General features: G+C 39.9%; 1 protein-coding gene and 1 long non-coding RNA gene across 6 annotated transcripts in view; one reads left to right on the plus strand and one right to left on the minus strand.

Annotated features, from left to right (window-relative positions):
• Positions 1-14,170, plus strand: part of KCNQ1 (potassium voltage-gated channel subfamily Q member 1) — a 342,658-nt gene that overhangs the window by 50,339 nt on the left and 278,149 nt on the right. The gene's annotated exons all lie outside the window — the stretch shown is intronic.
• On the minus strand, positions 601-13,925 carry LOC311437978. Its single transcript, XR_014693877.1, has 4 exons — positions 13,846-13,925; positions 3,399-3,463; positions 2,324-2,369; positions 601-635 (listed from the first exon to the last, which is right to left on the minus strand). It is a non-coding gene; the product is annotated as an uncharacterized lncRNA (long non-coding RNA).

The following is a 14,170-nucleotide window of genomic DNA, read 5'->3' on the forward strand; positions in this document are numbered from 1 at the left end:
GTGCATAGTAGAGCCAAGCAGTGAAAAGAAAGATTTTTAAATTTAGGATTTATCTGGATTAGTGTGTAATGTTTGCAGTGACAGGTGTTTCCTTTATGCCTTGCCCAAATGTCTGGAAAGTAGTTTGTCATTAAGTGCTACATTCAGCGTGTATCTCAATTTCAGTATAACTGGAGGGTCTATGGCTTTGTTAGGTCCTTGTTTTCACATCTGACCTCAGCCAGCTGGAGTCTATTGTTTTAAGCGTAATGTAACAGCTGACATAACATAACGGATATCAAGCTGAAAAGCTGAAACAGTGTAGTGAACTGATGCAGAGGGAGGGGAAAGTTGGGAGGGAGGGAGAGGGGCAAAACTAGCTTCGTGATTCAAAGTCGAAGCTTGCTGCCTTGTTTTCCCTGGGGGAATTAGCTAGTGAATAATGGGATGAGTCTGAAGTTCTATTAGCAATTGATTACATATGATAGACTACTGAGGCAGGTTTGAGTTTGCCAGCTGTCCCTGGCTGGTGGCTCTTGAATTGCTTTAAGTGGTCCTCAGTAGGCAAAACTGGAACAAACTCTGCAGGTGTGGTGTAATTGTAGTGCAGAACAGCAGCGTGTACCAATGTCTTGTGAGAAAGGAGATTCCCAGAGCTGGAAGAGAGAAAACAACTTAAACAAATGGAATGGATTAAGAATTTTATTTTGCAGTGTTGGATTATGTGGTTTCAATTAACTGGCTCAAAAAAGCAAAAGCAACTGGACTACCTCATAACTTTCTTTTTCTTAGCTGCTGCTAAAGCAAGCTTATGTGAGTTCCTTTTCTAAAAACTTTGTTCTCAACTTGCGAGTTTAGTAGGAAGGCACATCCTTGTGTTGACCACTGACTGGTACTGGAAGGAGAAGGCATAAATGGATGTTCTGTTAGAAACTTGCCTCAGCCATGAAAGAAGTGGCAAATACATGACTCTGTCTACAGAAAAGGAACAAGAAGGTACAGGAATCTCTGTATTATTTCTTCATATAGCTATACTTAGAAAAGCATCAAAACATACTTCTATTTTTAGCAGCAACTAGGAAAAATATCTCTAGCTGGATTGCATTCATATTGAGTAGAGCATCTGGCAGCTCCACCCACCTGAGAGTTTATTCCATGTTTTTAGGAGGGGAAAAAAAAAAAGGTCAGGACTCTATGCTGCTGTGTTTTTTTTTAAAGTATATGGGTATAGGCAACCAAATTAGGTCCTACATTTATAAGTGAAGTTTTTATGGCTCAAGACTTGCAATTATGCAGTATGTTTAACTCTGTGTATATGAGTAGTCATAATGACTTGAGTGGAGCTTCCTGTGTGCATAAATATTAACGGGATCAGGGCGTATTAGGAAAGGTTTCATGAATAGTATCTGCTTGTATTTAGGGATAACCTAGGAAGCACAAGAGTTTGATTTATGGAACTGCAGGTGGTGTTTATCACACATTTAATGTTTTAAATTTATTTTTATCTAATTTACTTTTATTTTGATAGAAAAAAAATATAAATCATGCAGACTGAAGCATCAGCTCTACAAGGCTTGTCTTGCGCAGAGTTTCAAGGCACCCAACACCAGGACAGATGTCCTAGAGCTTCTGCACTGCCCAGAAATGCCAAATGTTCATATCAGGGACCTCTACCTTGGTGTATTGCTAGCATCAGGTATTTCCACCTAACCCATCAAATATCAACATGTTTTCAAGGTGATGGGAAGCCAGGAATTGTTATTAGCTCTTGGAAACAGCAGAACTTCAAAGAACTCACAAAATAAACAAAATGCCTTTTCTCACACCCAGTCTGTGACAGCAAGCTATGTACTTCCTCACTTTGATGGTTTCCCTTATGTTAATGGCATTGGGGCTGTCTGATGTGTGCTGAAGTAGACAGAGAATGTCTAGCAGCTGTCCATGGATCCATGTGGCATTTGAGTTTTCAGGTGGGCCTAATTAGTATTTAACTGAGAAAAGTTACTGGTTCTAAAACCTAGAGGCAGCTGTGGATACACAGTAGCTCTGGTGGTTTCTTTTAGTTGTGGTCCCAGCACTAACCATTCGGGTAGCAAATGTCAGCAGCACCTTTTGTAAGAGATACAGCAGCACTGAAATAGTACAAATGATCTCTTAATGTAGCTCTGAGCTAGGAAACTCAGGAAGGGGAGTGAAAAAGAGCTCCAGCCCTTTGCTTATGTGTTTTTCTTTTAGTTTAATTCCTTGTTTCCACATATGTTTTCCACATATATATTCGTATTTAATTTCTTTCCCCTCCAACATCCCTTTAACATCCTTATTGAGGTGCCTTTCACAAACTTACTTGTTGTTTCTGTCAGCTTGACGGGATATGTTTACACCTGGAATGCCTGCAAAATATATTGATTTACTTGTCATTTATCCCTCTGCAGCTATTTCCCGTGTAAAGATGAGAAAGGACATCTGCTCTAGAGGTAATCTGACTATTCCATGGCTCCCTGCAGCAGAGCAGGTACAGCATATTAAGGAGGCTGTTTCAGTTGTAATGTTGCAGATCAGTTTTAAATCACAATTCAACGTGTATGGTGAGTGGCCTCCACCTGGCCTGCAGGCAAGGAGTTTGACACCTACCTTCTAGGAGCTGTTCCAAGCCATTGATTTAGTATATGAAGCTCAGAATGAGTTATATTTAGTGGCAAGGGAAAATGGAGGAGAGAAAATTAAATATTTACCAATCTTACTTCTGTAATGCCTTACAAACACGAACATACTTAACCTTGCAGCATTCTTGGGAGGTGAGCATTAGTAGTTCTACAAGTAAAATTGGTGACCTGTAGTTTTTCCACCATATCTTGGCTCTGTGAGATTAAACCATTGGAGAATTCAGGCTGCACATTCAAGAGTGGGTTTCAGCCTGCATAAGCTGGCACTTGCCACCCAAAGAAACGGTTCTGCTGCTCCATTCCTTGTGCCAACACAAGCATTTGTGCAGCTATGTTGTAAGCTGCCTTGGAGAACCGTATGGGTTCTAACTAACCTTTTTTTTGGCCTGATGAGTTTGCTTCTTTTGGCAGCAGTGCTGGCTTAAAGTGTTTGTGGAACTACAGTGTAAGATTTCTTAGCTTTTGATAGTTAAAAGCGTGATGGAAACTTTATCTGCAACAAAATTTGCAAGCAGACTTGTGTGCTATCCTTCTGAGAAAAGATATTATTGTTGTTTACATTACAGTCCATTCAAAGGGCCCTGCCTGTAGGATGAAGTATAGCACCTAGTAGAGCGCTCACACACTCTAAAAGGTAGTTTCTACCCTTATGGACCTTGCAGTCTAAACAGACAAAGTGGTGAAAAGGTGAGCGGAAGGAAGTATGAATAGCTTCTTGCACAGCCAAGCACTGAAGCAGAGAAAGAATAAACTTACCAGAGTCCCAGTTTGGGCCTGCTCCAAGTGTTCAGGTTCTGTGATGGGCCTCAGCAGTCATAACACTGAAGAAAAGACATTTTAAATTTCTTGTCTCATTTCTTAGTTTAGGACCTGTCACTACGAAAGCTTCTTTAATATGACAGCTGAGATTTTGGCCCTGTTTTCACATACTTAGGTCTGTTAGTGCCTTTCTTTTATTGATTTGACTAAATGGTTAAGTAGCGTTTTATGTCTGCTTTGCATCTGTTTTGTAGCAGGACAGCAGGATATCAGCCTGACAGCTGATTGTGACAGACTTGATTGAAATTAATTTTATCCTATAGGTTTAGGCACGTCTACTGTAATCTAGAGCCAGTTATTGAACTTGAATTGGCAGCTCAGCTGTATCTACAAACAAAAGCTGTTTTGTTCCAACTCAGCTAGAACAGACAGGGCTGTAGGTAGGGTTTCAGAAGCGTGTCTCTTCAGAAGAACTTAAGAGCTAGCAGATGACTTCTTCACTGCTGCCCCACTGTGGGGTTTTGCTCTGCCTAGAAATGGATTGTGCTTCTTTCGTGTTCATAGTGCTGCATTGTATAGTTGACCCAGAAAGCTTTGTTTAACACCAAAGCTGGTTAAAACCAATTTAGTCACATTGAAGAAGGCGAATGAGCAATTCCACAACTGGTTCAGCTTTGTGGGTGGCAATCTCCAAGATGAGAGGTGCGCTAATGAGGAGTTGGGTGTGGTAATATCTTCAATCTCTGTTATTGCCTTTTAAGTGATTAAGAGCACGTGGTTGCATGCGTCAATATAGCCTAGTCCCATGGGGTATAATTGTACTATTATGTCATCATTATTGTTAATACAATAACAAGAACATTTGGGTTGGTATTATTACAGCTATTTTGATAAAGGCAAAAGAAGCTGAAAAGAACATGCATTTGTACAAGAATACCAGTGTTGAATATGTGTGTAGACTAGTCCTGAGATGACAACTTGCCTTATAAATTCCTAGCACACACAAATTAAAAGCTACTTGGATCCTTCTGCAATTTTCAGATATTACGAGGTGTCTTTTCATACTTAAAAACTTGAATGTTATGATACAGCTCATTAGTAAAACATTAAAATATTTAACTGGTAAGCCATATGCTTTTCTAAAGCAGAATTAAAAGGGATGTAAAGAAAAAATTCTTTCCTTACACCAAGCTCCAAGCCAGAAGTGCTATCTCATCCTCAAGGAAAAAATACAAGAAAATTAGGGCAGTATACTGTCTGTGCTGAAGCCAGTGTCAAACTCTCCTCTGATACATGCTTGTAAGTGCATTTGTGATATTGTGGTAAGGGTTGGAGAATAGATCTAGGGTCTTACAGGCCCTGAAAGCAGAGCAAGGTTTGTCGCTGTAATCAAAATGAGTAACAGTTTGTAAGCAAAGATCCATTTTCTTGTTTTGGTAGTGGTATTTGTAAAACTAGGAAACTCCATGTTAAAGTGCTGGAAAATTGTTTTCAAGTAGTACATTAGGAGAGCTGTTTCAAGGGCTGATTCCATTTCTTGGAGAGCGACTGCACTCCGGTTCCTAAGTGTTCAGACACATGGGACTGTTCCAGACAGTTCATTTGTTTCATAGATTATGTGGAGAGATGTTTCTCTTTCTAAAACCAAATCTTATCTTCATAGATATCTTACAACTCTTTGATCCATATCTAAATTGCTAATCTATTCTGATTTTGTATCTGAAACTAGCATTCATTTGGAATGATGAGAATAGTGTTTGTAATGCATAGGGTAAGGTATTGTATTTTGGGCCACTTTTCATCGCAGTGTTACTGTGTGCATTTTGCTAGGAAGAGGGAATAAATGCTAATTCAGACAAATCCCCTGGGATTTTAAATCTCCGTTAAGTATTGTCAGGCAACATGGACCTAGATTTTAATATCCTTTTAATATAAGAAATCCTCAGCACCATGGTTCCTGCAGATTTCCTGCAAATGTGTAGATCAAGGCTGGTAGGGTGAACTGGAAAGAAGCAGATGAGAACTGGAAGATGGTGCTGCTGCCTCTTTGGGCACAGAATTGCATAGAAATGCATGAGAGCATTACCAATAGTTGTAATATTAGGCAACTGTTCATTGTAGAGAGAGCAAGGGACATCAGAAGCATCTCTGAGTATTATCTCAGTCAGAGTTGTCTGTTCCTTTTAACAGCTCTTTCTTTGCCCTAATTTTTCATGGCTCATTGACAAAGTTGCTCATAGGTATACTTTTCTTAACATTTAAAGGAGATAGGTTTTTTCTTAATGCTGAACAGAGACATTGAGCTAGACCTTTTCCCTTACAAAAACTAATTGCTTTAGAGAGCTGGAGCAAAATGATGGGGAATCAGCAAAAGCTCTGTGCAAAGGTGCGAGATGCAGTAGAAGAAATGTGAGGTGTCTTGGTTTAGGAAAGAAGTACATGATCAGATATTTCTTGACATTTCTGTTCTGTCACCTATTGAAACAGTGACTTCTTGAGCATTGCAATTCCTGAGTGAATTGCAGCTGTCACTCATCATGGAATTACATTTTCTATCATTCCTTCTCCTACCTGGACTTAAATCATTACCAACTGAAGCAGTTCACGAAACATGGGGAATTCAAACATGCAAAAAGCTGAAGTCAAAACTTTGGGAGCTTCTCTTCTTTCAGAGTTGCGTGTGCCTTGCTTTGACTTTTTACTTACATTGTGACCCTTGCCTGCCATCTACAGCAAGACAGAGACCGCTCTAGTGTGCCTCTGCCATGGTGGCAGGGAACATCCTTTTGTTCTCTGGCTTCCTTGAGCTGGGCTGCCCACAGCCTACAGCATTCTGTGGCTCCAGGCCAATGCAGAAACATTTGTTGGGTCCAGAGCTGCATATAGATATTGTTGATTAAAAGTTGAAACAAAGTCAGCATGGAAAAGGCTGCTAATGAAGCATGTCAGCTTTTTTGAATTAAAATGTCTTTTAATCACTTTTATATAAAATACTAGTCCCAACCTCTATCCCAAGAGGCTTCAGAACCATGAGTATTGTGTACTTTTTAAAACAAAAATGAAAATTAAACTGGTTTGGGACATTCTTTAAAAATGCTACTGGTTTTCTTCTTTACTCTTAGTCTTGGATATAAGGCTGAAAACAAATAGTAAAATCTTGGAAAATATTTTTGTCTTTTCATTTTGTTTTATTTCCCAATAAGATTGCATTCATGTGCCATGGGACTAGAAGGCAAAACAAAGGCATCTGACTAACCAGCACAGCGGAAGTGATATACAGAACAAAGAAGGCTTTTTATTTATAATCTCTTAGTTTTTCTGTCATCTCAGTTCATATCACAGGAAATCAATAATTTTTAGTTGCTTTGGTAAAGTATTATTAAGCAAAAATCAAGCAGTCCTTTTTTACAAATGAGTATACTGTAATGTAGTATACTATAAAGTGTGTAAGGCTAAAGTTTCAAAGCAATGTGCATTTTACTCGGATTTATTTGTCGGTAGCTTGTCAGGTCTTTGAATTAGGAGCCATTGTGAGCGGCCAGAAATTGAACTTTATGTAATATAATCTATCTGTCACTTAGTATCAGTTCCCTAACAGTGATGCTAACACATTCAGACTTCAGCATCTGGACCTCGCACTTGAGTTTTCAGCCACTAGGTAGGGTCTAATGTTTCAGTGCTTCCATGTAGTTTCTTCCCAGCTATTTCCCATCTGTGTATGACTGTCCCACTTCCCTAGGGGTCGGTCACTAGTGCTGTTGATGTCACCAGACAGGCCTTTTCCCAAGAGAATTTTTTTTTGACTGTATCACTTGTTAAATCGCACTAGACTGCTGAATTCATTTTCGTCTTCAAAAGCTAGAAAACGCATAATAAAGCAGAAGGTTGTGGGATTATGCTTGAGCATGTCTCAGAGATCAGCATAAAGCTTTTGATTTCAGGGGCTAATTCTAAAACAGTGTGCTTAGGTCTCCTCTCACTTGTTACAAAACAGAGGCTAATGTTTCTGCAGAACAGTGAGATATAATTGCAGGAAAGATTAAGAACAAACCTAAGAGTCTGTAGGTGGCTTCTCAAACTTCCTGACAAGTACAGCTCTTAAAAAAAGATCTGTAACATACTAAAATGAACTTAAAATTTGCAGCCTGCTGGCCGCCTCCTCTAGTACTTTTATGGCAGACAGGCTTTTCTGGGAACGTGCCTCTAGGTGCTTTCCTAACTGGGGAAGGTCTTGGAGGAAAGCAGGCAAGTCTGTCCTTGAGCAAGAGAAAATTTCACAAATTTCCACTCTGAAAGCTTCTCAGGATGTGCTTCTGTGATCACTGCTATTTGATGAGCTATGTGTGCTGCTTGGAAGTTGGTTGTGTTTGAGGGCACCTCAGTGCTTTGAGCCCAAACATAATGCAGAGACATAAACATTGAAGAGAAAAAGCAGAGAAGGAACTAGACTGAGGGATACTCTTCCTCAAATCTCTTCTTTGTAGGTAGCAAAGTACCTCCTAAGAGTAATGCCAGAGGTCTGAGCTGTCTAACAAATAGGATGATTTTTCTCATATGCTTTCCCTCTGTGTTCTTCTGTGAATTAGCTTCTTTGGTATTAATTCCCAAGTCAGAAAACTTGACAGAGCCAGCCTGGAGCAGTACCTCTTTAGTCTCTTGAGCAAGTAGCAGGGAGGGAATGAAACTTCCCTCAAAACATCTGGCTGTGCTGAGCTGTGCTGGTGCATTTGCCCCCAAGGGAAGATGACTGACTCCTGAGGTGGGGCCAGATCAAAAGGAAGGTGCAGGGAAACGGAAACAGTGGTGAGAAAGGATGCCAAAATGTTTAAAATATAGCTGCTGTATCTATCCAGTGGTCTAGCTCCTGTTTGTGGAATAAATTTTATGAAAGATGCACTTATTTATGTTAGCCTGTGAAGCATAGGTCTAGACCAACCAGCATATTTTAAGAAGCTGTGAAAGAAAAGGGAAAAAAAAGACCAAACTATTTTGCTTGTACTTTTTGCTTTAAGGTAATTTAGTCTAGAAAAAAACTTTGAAGTAAAAATAAACGTTGTATTTTAAGTAGCTGAAGGCATTTATTATGTTTGCAAAGGCCTTTGCTCTTAGCAGTCTGGTTTGAGGAGATTTGTTTTTGTCTAGAAGAAACAAAAATATTTGTGCATTTGCTTTTGACTCCTGGAATGCCGGGAGTCCTCTTCTGTGTGAAGCTGGGGTTGTACAAAACGTTATATTAATAGGAGCACAGAGGAGAGGGACACTGGTAGTGGGATGATCTGGAACAGCTACATGAAAATCTTGATTTCAGTGACTGCTTTCATGAGTCATGGGTCATATTTGTTTTAATTTCCTTTCCTTTAGTGCTGCTGTTAGGGTTGATGTCAAACAGGGATTTTGAGAAATACCCTCAGGAGTCTGAACAGGTAGCTGTGACTGCAGGCTGGGAGCCACCCCAGAAGTCTCCTGCACATTTGTCACCAAGTGAAATGTGGAGCACCTTTCTAAGGTTTGAAACATTTCAAAGGTTTGAAACATTCAGTGGTCTCTGCACTGTGAAATCTGTATTCACCTGGTAAAATGTATTCAACTGTCAGAGACATTTATTATTTGCAATGAAAACCGTGTAAAACATGACAGTCCTTGAAGACAGATGAAAAGTGGCATTTTCAGCTACATTTCACTTTGATCTTCCCTCCCTCCCTTCCAGCTACACCATGACTATACATGGACCATAACCAAAAGTATATTTGTAAGTCCAAGACATCGATGGCTGTGGTGCTATCGTTAAGCTCTATTATATACGAAGTCTTCATTTGTCATTTAAAGTGATGAACTTCAGATGTTAATTCCCTATTCATACACACAGAGGATTTAAAATTCAGGTTTGGCACTCTCCCTATATACGTGTGTGTGTGTATACATATAATTAGCACATTTGAAATCAAATTGTTGCCTTCTGTGAAATTTTGGGTTTCAAGATGTATCCCTGCTGTCTGGTTCAAAGCAGCATTACTGACAATTCAGAGCAAAGAAATACACTGGCATCTTTCTACACAATAGACATGTAAAAGATTTTTCCTATTACCTGGTGATTTGCAGTTAATGTTAATTTTTGTCCTTCAGTTTAAGTACATGAGCACAGAACAGTCTGTCTGTGTGTGTGCTTTGTTAAATCACATGTAATTCTTGTTCTGCAGCCTTCTGTGTTAGCGTACCTCTCAGCTGAGAAAGGACAGTGAAGAACCATTGAGACTGCATGTAATACGATATTGTTCTAAGCAGTGGGTCAAAATCAATGACCATAACCAAATGAAAAACGATTACAATTAATTATTAGTTATGCAATAAAGTCAGAGAACACAAAGAGGTGTGCGAATGGGATAAACAGATAAACACACCAGAGGTAAAAATAACTCCCAATGGATTTGACCTCAAAACACAGCCACACAAGTCAGTAAAGTCTAGTCTGATGTGAAATGTTTAATTTTCTGGTTATCAAAATAATAAAGTAGAACTCTTAAATGTGTTTAAATAACTCTTGCAATACCAACACAGGCATGCATGAATTTCTTTACTGTATTCTGAAATATTTATAAGGAAAACTACTTAAATCCTGTTTTATCCACTGAATCTTATTAAAAAAAAAAACACAAAACAAAACAAAAAAAACTCATAGGAAAAGTTAGTGTACATGATGGAATTTTGCTTACTTATGTTCTTAGAGCTTGATTTCACTCTTTGAATATAAGGTGGTGTTTAAAAGCTACATTCTTCTGGCATCTGCCCAGGTTATGATCTTCAGAACTCTTTAGTATAGACTAAAATAAGCAGCAGCAATAGTAGTTAAACAAATAGGGCACAGTCAAAGCAAATGCTTTGATCAAGTATCGCTGACAAATGTACTGTTATGGAACATTTTAAATAGCACCTTTTATTTCTAGCTTGCTGTAGTGCATGGCATTTGATGAATCAAAACAGGTGGATTTTATAAGCTACGTATCTCGTGTTTTAGAAATTGGTAGGATTAATCAAGGATTAAAGTAGTGTAATGTGCATGTCTTCTAGTAAGTGCATGTAAAAACACATGTCTTGCAATAAATACATCATTTAGTTACATAATCGAGCCATCAATTTAAGGAGCAGACTTGAGAGAAACGATGCTGTTGTCTAACCTCTTGTATGTATGTCGAACGTGGCTTGGATAGTGATTTCAGCTCAGCAGTGTTTATGCCACCGTGAGCAGCTGTGCATTGCAACCTACTGGAGAAAAGCATTAAGTGGTGTGGTGTGCACAGCTCCAAGCATCATACTGAGGGTTGTTCTCTCTTTGTGGCTCTGAGACACTGACATGTTGCCTACTCCTTCTTTTCCACTTGGAGGGTCCACAGTGATTGTGATTTAAAACAACGTCTCATTCTGGCAAAGGCATGACCCCTGATTTTAAACAGGGAGTGACCTTTGCCATTGCACAAACATGTTCAGCAGCTTGCTTAAGGCAAAAATTTAAAGCAATGGCTTTCTTGATACCAACCACTTGGTAGATTGGCACAAAAAGTGACAAGCTAACAGTAACAGCTTTTTGAACATACATTGTGTCACAAAACTTTTAATGCCTAAAAATCAGAATCTCTCTCCCTGAGTTTTTTCAGGTGTTCAGAATGGGAGCTATGTACTACTGAATGAAGGAACTGTAGGATGCTGTGTTTACACCACGATAGTTCGTATTGCACAGTATTTACATGAGTGTTGCTGCTTTACTTGGAAGTGAGGTGATAGAGCCTGCCTGCTTCTTTCCATGCCCTGCCTTTTGCCCTGGGTGCCTCTGCTCTGTGTTGCCAGTTAAATTGTGTACATTCCCAATCCTGTTAAGTTTGTTTTTTCTAGACGAAGATGTTGAATTGTAGCACGTACGACTCAATGTGAGGCAGTGGCTCAGGCAGCCCTATTACTTGAATCTGTGAAAAGTGACAGCCATTTGATAAGCACATTGGGGATTCTGTCTTAACGTACAGAGTTCCAATACTTGCTTTTAGAAGGCCCAGTACTGGCAAGTAGGATTTGAGAGTGAAATATTGAAAAAGAAAACTTAGAGCCATGGTCTATGATTTGGTCAATAGTGTCTGTTGAATTTGGTATCAACAAATGCAAAAACACACCTGCCTTTCCCCCTGGGGTGCATTGTTCCCATAACAGGGGTGCTAGACAGCCTTCGGCAGTGGCTCCTTTGCTGCTGCAGTTAGTTGCAGTTGGGATCATTGTTTTAAGCTTCTGTTGGCGTCAGTTAATTTGCTGCACTAGATGAGAACTTTATGGCCTACTGTAGAGCTGACATGCACTTGCTTCTACCCCTGCTGTTGAATCTGGCAGAAAATCCACTCATTTACCTCACTCAGGTGCTGCAACGCTCTTTTTTTAGTTTTGTTTGTTTGTTTTTCATTACTTTCAGGAACCCAGGTGCTGCTTTTACTCGAGATTCAAGTGTGCACGCATGTAATCTGGCCTGAGGCTGAGATGCCACAGTTAGGTTCACTGCAGGTTTCCAGGAGTACCTCTCTCCTGCACAGGTTTATGGACGGAGCCATGGGTTTCTCAGCTAAGAGCATAAAGGGAGGTGGGACAAGTGCATGCCTAGTTGCATTTCTGAAATAAAATACAAGTTTTTGAAGGCTCCATGGGGCGAGTCTCCCTGATACGGGTGAAGAGGTGTCACCTGGCAGGTGTCCTACTACCACCATGTCTCTGGCATAGTTTAGGCTTAAAGAATCTAACTTGCTTTGCAGGTGTGCAAACTTAGCTCCAAGTGCTTACATAATTTTAGAAGATGTGTTGCTAAGCCACTGAAACACTTATGAAAACATTGTCCCAAGATACAATATACAGTGGTAGCCATTGAGTAGCTATAATAATTAAAAAAAAATGCTGTGACTTGTGATGCACCCTCAGATTTTCAGGGTCCTGCATCTTCAGGAAAGTTAAGGAATCTGTTCTTTTTTCTGATTTTAAACAAAATGCTTTTTTTTTTTTTTTTATGCTTTTAAAGTATGAGGAAGCATCCAAGAAAATAGAAAGAGAATTAAAAAAAAAAAAGGCTATGGTTGTATTTTATTTAAGAAAAAAAAACACGTTGTACTGCAACACCAGTACAAAACATGTTGTACAGCTTTAAAGAATAATAGGGATGGTTGTGATCGGAAGTTGAAATACCTTTCCATCATGGGATCTTTCTTGCAAAAATGCTCTAAAAATAGAACAAAAATCATCCTTTTCACAGAATCACACAGAACTGTAGGGGTTGGAAGGGACCTCAAAAGATCATCGGGTCCAACCCCCCTGCCAAAGCAGGTTTCTCAGAGCAGGCTGCCCAGGTAGGCATCCAGACAGGCCTTGAATATCTCCAGAGAAGGAGACTCCACAGCCTCCCTAGGCAGCCTGTTCCAATGCTCCGTCACCCTCACCATGAAGAAGTTCTTTCTCATGTCAGTGCGGAACTTCCTGTGCTCTAACTTGCAGCCATTGCCCCTTGTCCTATCCCCACAAACCACTGAGAAGAGGTTGGCTACATCCTTCTCAGGTATTTATATACACTGAGGAGATTTTTTACTTCTGTGGAGTACAAGTACCCTGACCACGTCAAGAAAGACTAGAGTTCTTCAAAGTGCGTGAACTACCCCCAATAAAGGAAGCTAACTCCACGTTATCCTTGCTGCAGTGTTGTACCCAGGTATTCATTGAAAGCCTTCTCTAGCATGATGCAAACTGCTCTCCTTTCTGTATTGCTTTATATTTTATGAGAGCTTAAGTGGTCTTTAGACTCAAGCATCTGTAAGCCTTTGCTGTGGCAAGGCTGTAATAGTACCTGGAGGTAATGCATAAACTCAGCATGGACTGGAAAATGGACACAGAGATAAGGTCTAAGCAGGTTGGGTTTAAATGAAGAAAGCAGTAAGATGTAATCTTTCTCTCTCTCAGGAGCCCTAAAAGGAAATCTGGTTGCACTGGCTAATTTAGGGAGAAAACATTAATTTTTGCTGAAGTAGTTTATCCAACTTATACTTATCCTAGATTTCACCATGCAGTTATTGTGGTCTATAACTACAGCACGGGGAGAAAAAAAGGTATGCAAGTTGTCTTTGTTTATAGGGCCCCTATGTGCCTAGAAATTCTTCACTGCAGTCCCATCACTTTGTGCAAGCCACAGGGTGGCTATTAAATGGGTTGGTCAAACCTATAAAATGTTCTTTTGGCAGTGCCTAGTTCTATAGACTGTATTTGGTTCTTGCTATGGGAATTTTCCCCACTTGTAAGTTTAAAGGGGAAAATCATGCAGTTGTGTGCCGCATTGCAAAGGAAAGTGTTGGAGGACATCACCTAGTGTGTTGTGTTTTTTTTCCCCTTCAGCTCCCAGTCAGCTCACTTTGGGAACAAGCAATGGCTGTCTGCTCACCTGTAACTGCTGTCCTCTGACTCCTTTTGTCAGCAGGTTGATGTCTTTCACCTTCAGCTTTGTTTGGAAGAGAAACCCCTGCAAAATGTGTCTGGCGATGCTGACTGGCAGGGTTCCTGTGAAAAGCAAGCAGGGAGGAGCCCAACTGCTTTCTCTGTGCACTGCTCCAGGCTGAGCATGCCCTTATTGTTATTTCTGGACGTGCTGATTCAGCATTACAATGGAGTGCAGTATATACAAAATATGAGTGGCTGCATATGTTAGATGAAAAAGTAAACAGGTCAGAGTATGTCCTGGGATGTGTATTTATAGCTCATTGGCATCA

Source organism: Aythya ferina (genome assembly GCF_964211825.1).
Source record: "Aythya ferina genome assembly, chromosome: 5".
NCBI classification, from domain to species: Eukaryota; Metazoa; Chordata; class Aves; order Anseriformes; family Anatidae; genus Aythya; species Aythya ferina.